The following is a 15,000-nucleotide window of genomic DNA, read 5'->3' on the forward strand; positions in this document are numbered from 1 at the left end:
ATATTAAACTGAGTTAAGTATTTTCATCATTCATATCTGAGTTATTATCTGGAAGGAGGGCTTGGTGGGGAGGTTAATACTGATCAGGTTGAAAGAGACTGTATAAATGAATGAATAAAATATATATATATATATATATATATATATATATATATATATATATAATATATAAATATAAAATTTTATAAAAAGAAAGAAAAAGAGAGGAAAGATTTTATGACTAGGAAATATTTAAAGATGACGACTCCCGAAAAGGAACACATGGATAAGCACTGGATTACAATACCTAAATTGACATACAAAAAGAGAAAAGAAATAATTAAATTAATTAGCTTATAATAATAATAATAATAATAATAATAATAATAATAATAATAATAATAATAACGCTTGAATAAGGCGTGAATTGGATAAAAGACAAAATTATCACTGAAAGGTAAAGTTAAGTATATCTTAGTTTTACCAGACCACTGAGCTGATTAACAGCTCTCCTATGGCTGGCCCGAAGGATTAGATATTTTTACGTAACTAGGAACCCATTGGATACCTAGCAACGGGACTTACAGCTTATTGTGGGATCCGAACCACATTATATCGAGAAATAAATTCTATCACCAGGTAAATTTCTCTGGTTCCGCGTTGGCCGAGCCGAGAATCGAACTTCGGACCACCTGATTGGTAGCCGAGTCACTGAAAGGTAAAATGGTTGAGTGAGGTAGGAACTATATGATTAGTTTTTGATACTGTAACCTCACGGAGTCCATGAGTTACAATTTCTGTTTATCGAAACGTAATGTTCACCCCCTCCCCCACACAACCACCCCCACTTCTCTCTCTCTCTCTCACGCACTCACATTTTTTTGGTTCTGCTGCTATTAAAAATGAAGCCTACAGTCATTGCCAGCTGCTAGATAATTATATTTTTTTCGTTCCACTTTGAAAAATGAAGTTGGATGTAGCCTATAATTACTATATTTTTGCTCTGCTAAAAACATTTCTGTGTACACACACACACACACACAGAGAGAGAGAGAGAGAGAGAGAGAGAGAGAGAGAGAGAGAGAGAGAGAGAGACGGTGGCGGTTTTGTTGATAAAACTCCACATCTTGGAGGCTCGATAAATCAGAAATATCTTGACACCATAGATCATTACAATGTAATTCCCTTGACACTCACCTGTCGTCGCAACATAAAATGAAATTACCCTCCCACTCCCCCTCCCTCCCTCCCTCGCTCATTTTGCCCTTCCTCCACGCCTAAGAGACGTCCTCAAGTTCAGGTAAAAAGTAATTACCATACCCTCCCACCTGAATGTCACCAACCTGAGTATAACGAGAGAGAGAGAGAGAGAGAGAGAGAGAGAGAGAGAGAGAGAGAGAGAGAATAAAAAGCCCAAGTCAATCTCTCAACTCCATCAGCCAGATTTCATGTATCGTAAGACCAGTTCATTTCCATAAATTCATTAGCTCTTCTGGTAAGCCAACTTTCAATGGGGATTCCCCCGAGAGATCTTTCGCCCTCGTCCGAACTCGCTGGTGACTCCGGCTTCGGCTGCAGGTATAGCCTGACTTGAAATGACTGTTATTGAATCGGAGCTTCGTTTTGTGAGAAAATTTATGATACGTTGAGAGCCTTCGGTGCCTCGTTGTTGCGCAGGATGTTTGACAGTCCTGACTGGGGGAATCAGGTCCACGCCGTCGCGTCACGTAGTCCGCATTCGTCTCTCTTCTCTGTCCGAAGCTCCCTCCTGAAAAGGTGGAGTCATGAATGATGTTTGGGACCCGGAGAGAGAGACGTGTGGCGAGGTTTTCATCCTCATCCTCGCACCTCTTTTTTTTTTTCTTTCTTTCTCTCTTCTCTCGGTTTTTCTTCCTCTCGTTTCTATTTCGCTCATCTCTTTGCCACCTTTTCAATCTCCATTTCAGAAGTTACATTATATATGTTCAAAAAAATTTTTTTTGGGTGTGGGAGCAAGGGGAGAGGGGCGGATAGTTCCTCACCTCCCACGTTTTTCTCTGCGCGTGCGTGAACTCTTGAAAGGTCAGGTGAAGGGTCAGGTCATCCTAGGTCATCCTTGGTTAGCAGAAGGCGTTAATGCCTTGACCTCGGGCGAGAGAAAACAGCCATTTATAAAGCTATCACATCACTTAACAATATAAGCATACAAACAGGTAGTTAAAATAAACTTGTAAAAGTTGATCATAAGATAAAACACAAACAAACAATATATATATATATATATATATATATATATATATATATATATATATATATATGAATAACTTGATCACGAAGTATATAAAACGTGATGCTATGTATAAACAAAGGTTTTTTGCCACGAAGGACAAAAATGAAAAAGCGAGATAGCCAAGTACTTTCGGTCCTGTTCGGACCCTTTACTGAGGCAAAGTTTGCCTCAGTAAAGGGTCCGAACAGGACCGAAAGTACTTGGCTATCTCGCTTTCATTTTTGTCCTTCGTGGCAAAAAACTTTTATATATAATATACTATATTATAAATACTATTATTATTAATATATAGATATATATATATACTATATATATATTATATTTATTATATATCATATATATATAATATAATATATATATATATATATATAATATATATATATATATATATATATATAATATACAGATATAGATATATATATATAGGTATATACATATATATATATATATATGTAGGTCAGTGCTTGTTATTGTGGGAACAACCGTTCTGTCGTCGTTCCCTTGTTGAAGGTGCCCTCCTTACCAGTAGTGCTTGTTTTTCTTTGTAAGAGGTGACTTTTGCTCCTGCATTGTGATTAACTTTAGTCAGGTTTGGGATAGCAGAGAGTACAGATCTCGACAGCATAGCAGCTTGGAGTTGGAGAATGTGGAACTGAAGGTATTTCGCTACCTGTGGCCCTCTGCAGTTCGAGGATGGTTTTGATGGCTGAACCTTGTCCATCGGAGGAACGGTTTTGTTCCTGTTTGACAGCAGACTTGCTGTTGCCTTGACTCTGGCGATCATCTGTGTGTATTTTGGAGATGTTCCTGTTGGCCGTCATAGGGCGGGTATTTCGATGATCGTGCAGCAGTTCAATGGTGTTTGTCCTCTTGGACCCTTCGTGGTCTTGACATCTCTGTGTAGATTGTCGTGGTGTTTTTTGTACTGCACGAGGGTATGTTAAATGTAATTCTCCAGATAATGTATTGTTACCTTGTAATTTTGTAAAAGTAATTTGGTATTTGTGCTGCTTGATTTGTTATATTACCGCTTTGGCTATGGTATTTATGCTATTAAAAGTATTTAAAGACTTGCATTTATGCTGTTTAACAATTTTCTGTATTGTATGTATTTACGCTGCTTAAAGGTTTCCATGTGTGTAATGTATGACGGTTGTTGTACCATTATACTATTTAAGCTGTGGGTGCATTTCTTTATGCGGTCGTGATTTTGTTGTTGTATTAAAGTATTTAACAAATGGTTAACTCAATGTTTACTGTTCATATGATGTTTACTAAAGTAACCTTTATTTATGCTGCATCTGTTATTGACTCTTGCTATTTAATTTATTTTGGTAATTTAATTATTTTTGGACCAGACCTGACTCACTTGTATATATGTGAATAATTTAGGCCTAATAAAGTAGTTTTAAGGTTATTCTGCTGTTTTGTTGAAGTCCTTTTCCCGTTGTTGCCTCTGCCCCTGCCAGTCTTTTCAGTCCCATTATCAATTTTCTTAGTTTAATTATTTTGAACCTGTATGGAGCTCATGGCTGACCATAACAAATGGCGACCTTGCCAGGATATGGTTCTGTTTTGGCTGGTGGGGTTTGTGGTAACCTTGGGAGGAAGAGTGTGTAAAAAAAAAAAAAAAAAAAAAAAATTGAAATTTTTTTTTTTCTCTGGGTGGGGAGGTGTAAGGTTCAGTGCTTGTTATTGTTGGGAACAAACCGTTCTGTCGTCGTTCCCATTGTTGAAGGTGCCCTCCTTACCCAGTAGTGCTTGTTTTTCTTTGTAAGAGGTGACCTTTGCTCCTTGCATTTGTGATTAACTTGTTTAGTCAGGTTTGGGATAGCAGAGAGTACAGATCTCGACAGCATAGCAGCTTGGAGTTGGAGAATGTTGGAACTGAAGGTATTTCGCTACCTGTGGCCCTCTGCAGTTCGAGGATGGTTTTGATGGCTGAACCTTGTCCATCGGAGGAATGGTTTTGATGGCCTGCTTGCCGGTTTTCAGCAGACTTGCTGTTGCCTTGACTCTGGCGATCATCTGTGTGATTTTGGAGATGTTTCCTGTTGGCCGTCATAGGGCGGGATATTTCGATGATCGTGCAGCAAGTTCAATGTTTGTCCTCTTGGACCCTTCGTGGTCTTGACATCTCTGTGTAGATTGTCGTGGTGTTTTTTGTACTGCACGAGGGTATGTTAAATGTAATTCTCCAGATAATGTATTGTTACCTTGTAATTTTGTAAAAGTAATTTGGTATTTGTGCTGCTTGATTTGTTATATTACCGCTTTGGCTATTGGTATTTATGCTATTAAAGTATTTAAAGACTTGCATTTATGCTGTTTAACAATTTCTGTATTGTATGTATTTACGCTGCTTAAAGGTTTCCATGTGTGTAATGTATGACGGTTGTTGTACCTATATATTTATTTAAGCTGTGGGTGCATCTTTATGCTGTCGTGATTTTGTTGTTGTTGTAATTAAAGTATTTAACAATGGTTAACTCCAATGTTTACTGTTCATTATGATGTTTACTAAAGTAACCTTTATTTATGCTGCATCTGTTATTGACTCTTGCTATTTAATTTATTTTGGTAATTTAATTATTTTTGGACCAGACCTGACTCACTTGTATATATGTGAATAATTTAGGCCTAATAAAGTAGTTTTAAGGTTATTCTGCTGTTTTGTTGAAGTCCTTTTCCCGTTGTTGCCTCTGCCCCTGCCAGTCTTTTCAGTCCCATTATCAATTTTCTTAGTTAATTATTTTGAACCTGTATGGAGCTCATGGCTGACCATAACAATATATATATATATATATATATATTATATATATATATATATATATCTATATATATCATATATCTATAATATATGTATATATATATATATATATATATATATATATATATATATATATAATATATTGTCAGCGGGAATGACCTAAACTGGCGTACCTGTGGATGTACCTCTTGGTATAAATACCACCTTTTCTGTAACTTTTCTCAATTATCTACCTGAAGAGGGAGACAGCAGTCTATGAAATATAACATTTCTCTCTCTATATTTTTGGTGTTCTTATGGGCTCCTTTTATTAGATGGTCTGTTATAACAGAACATTTTTACCAGTCATATATATTATATATATATATATATATCATATATATATATATATATATATATATATATTCATAAACACGGGGTTCTATAATAAAGGTAAGATAACAAACTTTCACACAAACAAGCACACACACAAACACATACAATTGCCGTCTGACGATCGTTGGGAAACTTTCCCCCAATTTCGTTAGCCAAACCTTGCTCCCCTGTCCTAAACAGGTTACAAAAACCACCAGCAAACAGATTCCTTGAACCGTCCCAGTCATCAGTAACCTGATTTGTTTCCTTATCGAACAAAACAGGATCATGTCTGTTAAAGGAATGTGTGTTTTTCCCCCCCTTTTTTTTGAATCGTGGCATAACAACGTGAGACTTCAATAGACATAATGTATGTCTAGCCTTCCTTATTGATTTTCCTCAAGCAGTTTCTTTGGATAAGGCAGATAGATAGATAGACAGATAGATAGGTTTATCGACCACAAAATTAAAGCACTCTTCCATAATTACAAAACATTCCCCGTAGAGAGTGAGGGCGGGGTAGTGTCATCAGTGCACCTCACGCGGTACACTGTAGGCATAACTTATGGTTCTTTGCCGAGAACCTTTCTTAGGCCCCTAGCTGCAACGCCTTTCATTTCTTTTGCTGTACCTCTGCTCATATTCTCTTTCTTCCGTCTCATTTTCCCCCCCTCTCCTAGCAATCGTTTCAGAGTGCAACTGTGGAGGTTTTCCTCCTGTCGCATGTTTAAAACCTTTCAGCACTGAATGACCTCTTAGGTCCCAGCATTTGGTCTCTGGTCTGAATTTTATATTCTAGTTCTAATAGTTACGAAAAATTGAAAATTAAAATAGTTTCTTGTCTTACAAATGAACTGGAGAATGCGCACTAAATAATGAATTATTCTTTTTTTTGCGAGATATATAAAAACCAAAGAATTTTTTTTATAACACTTCCGAGACACAGTAAAGAAAAACTACACTCCTAAAAAATTACCTCCATACCTATTTAATAACCCTTAGTTAACTTTTCCTAGAACAAAATCTTCAGGCATACACAAAATAAAAACACATGCTGAAATATATTACAGATAAACGCAAGTACTTATAAGGGAAAAAAAAGAAGAAAAAATCTAAAATCCATACCTGCATAAGACTTATATATAAGGCAGCCTCTCTCCCTCTCTCTCTCTCTGAAAAAAAAAGAAAAAAGTCAGAATTGCCAGGGGGTTAGAGTAAAGGTAAGGACAGGTAACGGGAGCCTAATGAGTATACATCACCTGTGGTACTTCGTCGTTGCCTAGAGACCAAAGTTTGAAACGACATTTATTAGATTTTGTTATTTTAAAAGATTTTGTTTTTAAAGTGTTCTCCTCACAAGCGTGGGCGGGATGGGTTGGGGGTGGTGGTGGGGGGCGGCTGTGTTTTTAACCCGGCCGGAGATAACGGGGTGATAAAAAGGGATGATAAAATGGGTATTTGTTTTAAGCTATTTATCTTTGAATTCTCTGCACATTGCCCTCTCTCTCTCTCTCTCTCTCTCTCTCTCTCTCTCTCTCTCTCTCTCTCTCTCTTATAATCTTATAATAAATCATTACTGTATTTGGAAGTTCTCTGTTTAACTCAATATTCTATGCACAATGCTCTCTCTCTCTCTCTCTTAAAATAAATCATTACTGTATTTGGAAGTCCTCTGTTTAACTTAATATTTAATATTCTATGCACAATGGTCTCTCTCTCTCTCTCTCTCTCTCTCTCTCTTATGATAAATCATTACTGTACTTGGAACTTCTCTGTTTAACTTAATATTCTATGCACAGTGCGCTCTCTCTCTCCCTCTCTCTCTCATATAATAGATCATCATTGCATTTGGACTGGTTAGCTCAATATTTTATATGTGACTCTCTGTCTGTCTGTCTGTCTGTCTGTCTCTCTCTCTCTTCCTACCTACCTACCTAAGCCACTACCTGACCTGAAGATTCTACTCCGATGTAATCAGATGATTCCCGTAAATCAGAAACCACCGCACAGAAGACTGACTTAATGATCCAAGTAACACCATCAGATATAAAGAGCCTTTTTTCCTCTTTCCCTGCGAGAGGCGACTTCACTGTAAAGAGGGGCAGGAGGAGGAGGAGGAGGAGAAGGAGGAGGATGAGGACAACAAGCTTTCTCTCTTAAACTGTCTCGGAAATCTAGGAGGAACTCGTCCGGAGGAAAGTGGGAAGCGATGTCTCGACGTCTGGGAGAGAGGAATGAAAAATGGAGAAAATTTGGAGGAAAAAAAAAATTAATGAGATAAGAGGCTCTTTTTGTGTCGCTTTCGAGTTTGTTTTGGTGTTTTTTTAGAGTTTTCTGCTTTGAGGAGGAAGAAGAAGAAGAAGAAGAAGAAGAAGAAGAGGAGAGAGTCTTCTACTTTGGTCAACAAATACCTCACCTCTCCCCGTTCATTCGCACCCTGGCGATGTAAATAATATATAAAAAAAAATTAGAACTATAAATCACTTATCGGTTCATAACTCACTTAGGATCTGTAATGCGGCGGAGAGCATTACCTAATCACCAATTGATGCAAATGAGGGGGTCAGCGTAATTGGATTATCAATTTGATGACAAGATAATTGACGTAATCACTTTTCATTTTCAGAACTCATCGGGACGTGATTTTTCGCTCCATTATTTGCGTCGACTTTACTCACGTGTTGCGTCATTGATGTTCGTCCGTCTTTGAATCTATCGAATGATTTTCTGGTTAAGATGGAAATTGTTCCTTAAGCATTTTTTTTAGTTTTCTGTAAAAGAAAACTATTGTGCCGGCTTTGTTTGTCCGTCCGCACTTTTTTCTGTCCGCATTTTTTCTGTCCGCATTTTGTCTGTCCGCACTTTCATCTGTCAGCACTTTTTCTGCCCGCACTTTTTCTGTCCGCACTTTCTTCTGTCCGCATTTTTCTGTCCGCCTTTTTCTGTCCGCACTTTTTCTGTCCGCACTTTCTTCCGTTAGCACTTTTTCTGTCCGCACTTTCTACTGTCCGCATTTTTTCTGTCCGCCCTTTTTCTGTCCGCACTTTCTTCTGTCCGCATTTTCTGTCCGCACTTTTTCTGTCTGCTTTTTTCTGTCCGCACTTTCTTCTGTCCGCATTTTCTGTCCGCACTTTTTCTGTCTGCTTTTTTCTGTCCGCACTTTTTTCTGTTAGCACTTTTTCTGTCCGCACTTTCTTCTGTCCGCACTATTTCTGGCCCCGCCCTTTTTCTGTCCGCACTTTTTACTGTCCACACTTTTTCTGTCCGCTCTTTTTCTGTCCGCGCTTTTCCTGCCCGCTCGTTTTCTGTCCGCACTTTTTTCTGTCCACACTTTTTCTGTCCGCACTTTTTCTGCCCCGCCCTTTTTCTGTCCGCACTTTTTACTGTCCGCACTTTTTCTGCCCGCTCTTTTTACTGTCCGCAATTTTTCTGTCCGCGCTCTTGCTGCCAGCACTTTTTTCTGTCTGCAATTTTCCTGCTCGCCCTTTTTCTGTCCGCACTCTTTTCTGTCCGCCCTTTTCTGTCCGCTCTTTTCCTGCCGGCCCTTTTCCTATCCGCACTTTTTTCTGTCTGCACTCTCCCGTTTCGCCTTCAGATCTTAAAAACTACTGAGGCTAGGGGCGTACAAATTGGCATGTTGATCAGCCACCTTCCAATCATACAAACATAATGAATTGCACCGCTCTAATCTCAATATTTTCTATGAGCAATACCAAGGCGCCAGTAGGGACAACTGGCGGCTGTAATCAAAATTAATGACGCATGACGTCATAAATCCTAACCGATGGGAACACGATTCTTCTTTCTTTAACGCGAAAATTGATCGATCTTTGTATGACAGATATGAAAAGATCTGTATACAAAGAATTACATTGTTAATTTTACAACTAATTTCAAATAATTTATAATGTTTTATTAATTATTCTTAAAATTGTAGATTCATCACTCCTGCTGAGTGACATAAGATCTGTTTACAAAGAGAGATTAGAACATAGTATGACTTATATAGCGTTAATGTTACATTATTCAGACCAGTTCAAAGGTAAGTAAATAAAAAAAAACTGAACATATAACAGCATTTTTCAATGTTGACTTTTTTATTTATTTATTTATTTATTTTTTAGTAACATCACCACATTTTCAGGAAATGTTGCTGAGTGAGAATGAACAGAATTAGGAGTTTTGAGAGATAGGAATATCAAAAGGAAAGTGTGATCACGAAGAATACCCAAAGAGAAAAATGAATTTGACGCGTAATACTTCGCTAATTAGCGAAATTTTTGACGTTTAATCCCACAAGCATTGCAACAGTTTTTGACGAGTGGCATCAATCCTTGCACTATATCGCTTTTTTTTTTTTTTTTTTTTTTTTTTTTTTTTTTTTTTTTTTTTTTTTTTTTTGTTTTTTTTTTTTTTTTTACAGTGAGGGGTTAAAAGGACCTCTTTCACCAGAGAGCCCTTGGGCGTTTTACGCGTGTTTAGCTTTCATCAACGAGATAAAGTTCCATTACAGAGGTCTGGAAGTGAATAGGTCTTCTAAAAAAAGCTATATTCCGCTAGGGCAGGTAAAGTAAGCATTACTTTTTCCCTGTTAACATTTGTTCCCTGTTGTAGTTTTTGTGTAAGCCTGATGTATGAAGGTGTGCGTCATATACCAGGCCTTTATAATCCAGCCTCCTCTCTCTCTCTCTCTCTCTCTCTCTACCTATCTATCTATTTCTCTCTATGTTACTTTCCGGTGATACAACATATTAATTCTTTTTAATTCTTTCTGTATATCTGTTGTATACTTATATATATATATATATATATATATATATATATATATATATATATATATATACATAGATATAGTATATATGTGTATATATATATATATATATATATATATATATATACATATATATAGTATATATGTATATATATTATATATATATATATCATATATACAAAGTAGATAAAGCTTAGAACCTGCTATTATCACATCTTGCCAAGAGCTTTATGAAGTATCTGTGAAATATTTAATTAACAGAGCTGCAATATTCATTGCATAACATATGCCATGTTATGAAAGGGTCGTTCGCTTTTGAATGTCTAACTAAATATTTTTTTTTTTGCAACGGCAGAATTTCCTCAAAACAAAAAAAGAAAAGTGCAATTAGCCAGTTCTCTCTCTGTATGAATTTCATTGGCTTTTTCAACAGAATTTAATGGAAAAGGATAGAGTTATTTATAAGGACGAAATAGGGCGGACAAAGCTCGTTATAGCTGTGAAGTTCAAATGCTTAATCAACCATCACAGTTCCTGTTTATAACTGTTCATTTTATTATAATAATATACGTTGCTAAACGTCCGTTCATAAGCATGCTTGTGATGTGTAATGCGTATTTACATTGGGGAGTCTGTGTACAGTTTCTGTGTTTATGTACTCATGCTGTGTACCTTACAAATAGATTGCATTCTTTACTCAAGAGGATGAACCACTAGAAGCGTGTGTATGTGTGCGTGTTTCTATACGCTCATACGACGGATATCTCTTTTAGTATACACACAGTCTTGAGTTAGCAAATTCATTCATATCTTCATCATCAGTAAACATATTACCAACTTGTACGACTGTCGCACAAATACTGATTATTTAATCGTATATTTTGAAATGAAATATGACAACTTCTCAAAAGCGTGTCACGGATATTCAAGGTCGCTGGTTGTTAGCAACTAATTTATCTTGATGACCTGTTGTTTGAGCGTAACCTTAGGTCAGTTTTATGCAAATCATAATATCTTAGATATTCAAGACTTTTGAGGGAACATATAAAAGTACTTTCAATTAAATATGTGAAAGTAGGTATATATGTTGCAAGTGCCTTTTCTTAGATGTCTATCAGATCCGCCGAAGAGAGTAAAAAAAATCTATTTACAAAATTTAGTTAAGCCAATTTTTTCCAAGTGGATTTTAATGTGAAAAATTAAAGAAAAGGTTTGGGCTCTAATGAAGGTTCAGACGGACCTTATCCATCCTGCATGTAAATAAAGAATCGTTAGGTATAGGTACTTTGATCATCACAGAGATTGTGGATGAAATAGATTAACAATTGGTGGACGCAGAACACAAAGATACCTGCGCTGTTTACAGGTGAGAGTGACCTAGTTTTCCCATTTCACTTAAAGGGTCACTGATGGTTTCAAGAGCCAAAGGAGTTTGAAATCATAATATGATAGCAGATTTTTTTTAAAACTATAACTGTAATAATTCAATCATATGTACGTCGAGTGATACAGTTGACAGTAATCAGAATCATTTGGCTGTTGATGTAAAGTGTTCCTCCATAAATAACCAGGAGTTATATACGATGACATAACAACTGGCATTGCTCTACAAAATCAGAAATAGTCATCCATTCTCTGGAATGAACAAAGAATCTTTGGCTAGAAAACTGATGTTATCTTAGGAGAACCCACATATCTATGAGTGCCAGTTTATACACGTACCTATAGGCCAATAGGCAGCCGATTTGATGGACGTGCTTCATCCTACAATGAGTGCTTGAAATTGAAGCACGTTCAGAACCAAGGTATCTACGTATGAGTTTCAGAGCTTCCTCTTCTTCTTCTTCTTCTTCTTCTTCTTGTTATTATTATTATTATTATTATTATTATTATTATTATTATTATTATTATTATTATTATTATTATTATTATTATTATTATTATCATTCATTGTTTTAACAAAGCGACTAATGAGTCATCCTTAGCGGAAAAGGAATGACTTATGGTATTAATAAATGAGCGACTCAAAACTGGGCAAATATGAAGCGCTATACATCCCAAAACTGGTAGATGATAATTTTCAAGAATATGAAAGCAGACAAGGCAAGCAAGCAAGATTTGTAAAGAAGGAAGACTATTCTCTCTCTCTCTCTCTCTCTCTCTCTCTCTCTCTCTCTCTCTCTCTCTCTCTCTCTCTCTCTCTAACCTCATTGCATCACTCTGTTGATTGGCAATAGCCCTGAAAATCCATATACCCCCATTGTTCGCGTACCGTGTTGTTAATTAATTACTTTATGAGGCAGGCATCGAGGGGACTTGGCCTAGCTTTTATTGAAAAAAAGTAAATAAGAGATTGCTTTTTTTTCCCGGTTCCAGGTGGTGGTGGGGGGCGGGGGAGGGGAGAGGGAGGGGATTGAGTGGGGTGGGATTTAGCTGATCCACTGTTCCGTGCAACAGTAGTTTGCTGATCCTTCTTAAATTCCTTCCTATGGCTGCTTTAGATGCGCTTGAACATTAGTGACATATTAGTGACATATTCCTCTTCTCAGGTATCTTAATTTACCTGATCCTTTGGACTGTGTAAATCATCCTAGGGATGATTTAGATTCGCTTAAATATCAATTTCATAATCTCTCTTTCCAGCTGGCCACCTTACTCAAATATTAGTTAAATGTTCCTCTTTCCAGGTAGGCTAACTACTCCACCTTACTCAAATATTAGTTACATATTCCTCTTTCCAGGGGGCTAACTATCCACCTTACTCAAATATTTAGTTACATATTCCTCTTTCCAGGGGGTAACTATCCGTTACATATCTCCTTCCAGGGGGCTAACTCCACCTTACTCAAATATAGTTAACATATTCCTCTCCAGGGGCTAACTATCCCCTTACTCAAATATTAGTTTACATATTCCTCTTTCCAGTGGGCTAATTATTCACCTTACTCCAAATATTAGTTTAACAAATAATTCCCCTTTTCTTTCCAGTTGGGGGCTAACTATCCACCTTTAACTCAAATATCAGTTTACATATTCCTCTTTCCAGGGGTGGGCTAACTATCACCTTTATCAAATTATTAGTTTAACATATTCCTCTTTCCAGGGGCTAACTATCACCTTTACTCAAAATAGTTACATATTCCTTCTTTGCCAACCTTAAACAAATACCACCTCCTTACTCAAATTTAGCATTACATATTCCTCTTTCCAAGTGGGCTAACTACCACCTTAACTCAAATATTAGTTACATATTCCTTTCCAGGGGGCTAACTTCCACCCTTACTCCAAAATATTGTAACATATTCCTCTTTCCAGGGGCTAACATCCACCTTACTCAAATATGTAGTAACATTATCCTCTTTCCAGGTGGGCTAATATCCAACCTTACTCAAATATTAGTTACATATTCCTCTTTCCAGGTGGGCTAACTATCCACCTTACTCAAATATTAGTTACATATTCCTCTTTCCAGGTGGGCTAACTATCCACCTTACTCAAATATCAGTTACATATTCCTCTTTCCAGGTGGGCTAACTATCCACCTTACTCAAATATTAGTTACATATTCCTCTTTCCAGGGGGCTAACTATCCACCTTACTCAAATATCAGTTACATATTCCTCTTTCCAGGGGGCTAACTATCCACCTTACTCAAATATTAGTTACATATTCCTCTTTCCAGGGGGTCACTAACACCTTACTCAAATAAATTCCAGTACTAGTTCTTCTTTTCCACGGGGGCTAACTATCCACCTTTACTCAAATATTAGTTACATATTCCTTCTTTCCAGGGGGTAAATATCCACCTTACTCCAAAGGGATTCAGTAATATTCCTCTTTCCAGGGGGCTAACTATCCACCCTTATCAAATCATATAAGTAACATATCCTCTTTCCAGGGGGGTAACCTATCCACCTTACTCAAAATTAGGTGTAAACATACCTTCCTTTTCCAGGTGGGCTAACTATCCACCTTACTCAAAATATTTAGTTACATATTCCTCTTTCCAGGTGGGCAAATATTCAACCTTACTCCAAATATTAGTTACTTAATTCCTCTTTCCATGGTGGGCTAACATCCACCTACTCAAATATTAGTTACATATTCCTCTTTCCAGGTGGGCTAACTATCCACCTTACTCAAATATTAGTTACATATTCCTCTTTCCAGGGGGGCTAACTATCCACCTTACTCAAATATCAGTTACATATTCCTCTTTCCAGGGGGCTAACTATCCACCTTACTCAAATATTAGTTACATATTCCTCTTTCCAGGGGGCTAACTATCCACCTTACTCAAATATTAGTTACATCCATCTTTCCAGGGGTTAAACTATCCACCCTTAATCAAATATTAGTGGAAAACTAATATCCACCTTACTCAAAATATTAGTTATATTCCTCTTTGATGGTGGGCTAACTATCCACCTTACTCAAGTATTAGTTACATTATTTCCTTCTTTCCAGGGGGCTAACTATCCACCTTATCAAATATCATTAACATACCTCTTTCCAGGGGGCTAACCATCCACCTTACCTCAAATATTAGTTACATATTCCTTCCTCTTTCCAGATTGGGTAACTATCCACCTTACCTCAAATTTATTATTCATTATTCCTTTCCAGGGGATGGGCTAACCTATCCACCTTACTCAAATATAGTTTACAAATTATTTCCTCTTTCCAAGGGGCTTAACATCCACTTAATCCAAATATTAGTTACCATATTCCTTTTCCAGGGGGCTAACTATCCACCTTACTCAAATTATTAGGGTTACATAATTTTCCTCTTTCCAGATGGCCTAACCTTATCCACCTTACTCCAAATATTAGTTACAATATTTCCTCTTTCCAGGG

The 15,000-nt window shown here is 36.9% G+C and overlaps 1 protein-coding gene across 1 annotated transcript in view; it reads right to left on the reverse strand.

Annotated features, from left to right (window-relative positions):
* LOC135212505 (syntaxin-1A-like) overlaps window positions 1-15,000 on the reverse strand; it is a 397,641-nt gene that overhangs the window by 284,820 nt on the left and 97,821 nt on the right. Inside the window, exon 3 of the mRNA XM_064246004.1 lies at window positions 6,498-6,544. The gene's annotated coding sequence lies outside the window, so the exon portion shown is untranslated. The remainder of the gene's footprint in view (window positions 1-6,497; window positions 6,545-15,000) is intronic.

This window comes from Macrobrachium nipponense, chromosome 41 (genome assembly GCF_015104395.2).
Source record: "Macrobrachium nipponense isolate FS-2020 chromosome 41, ASM1510439v2, whole genome shotgun sequence".
Taxonomy (NCBI): Eukaryota; Metazoa; Arthropoda; class Malacostraca; order Decapoda; family Palaemonidae; genus Macrobrachium; species Macrobrachium nipponense.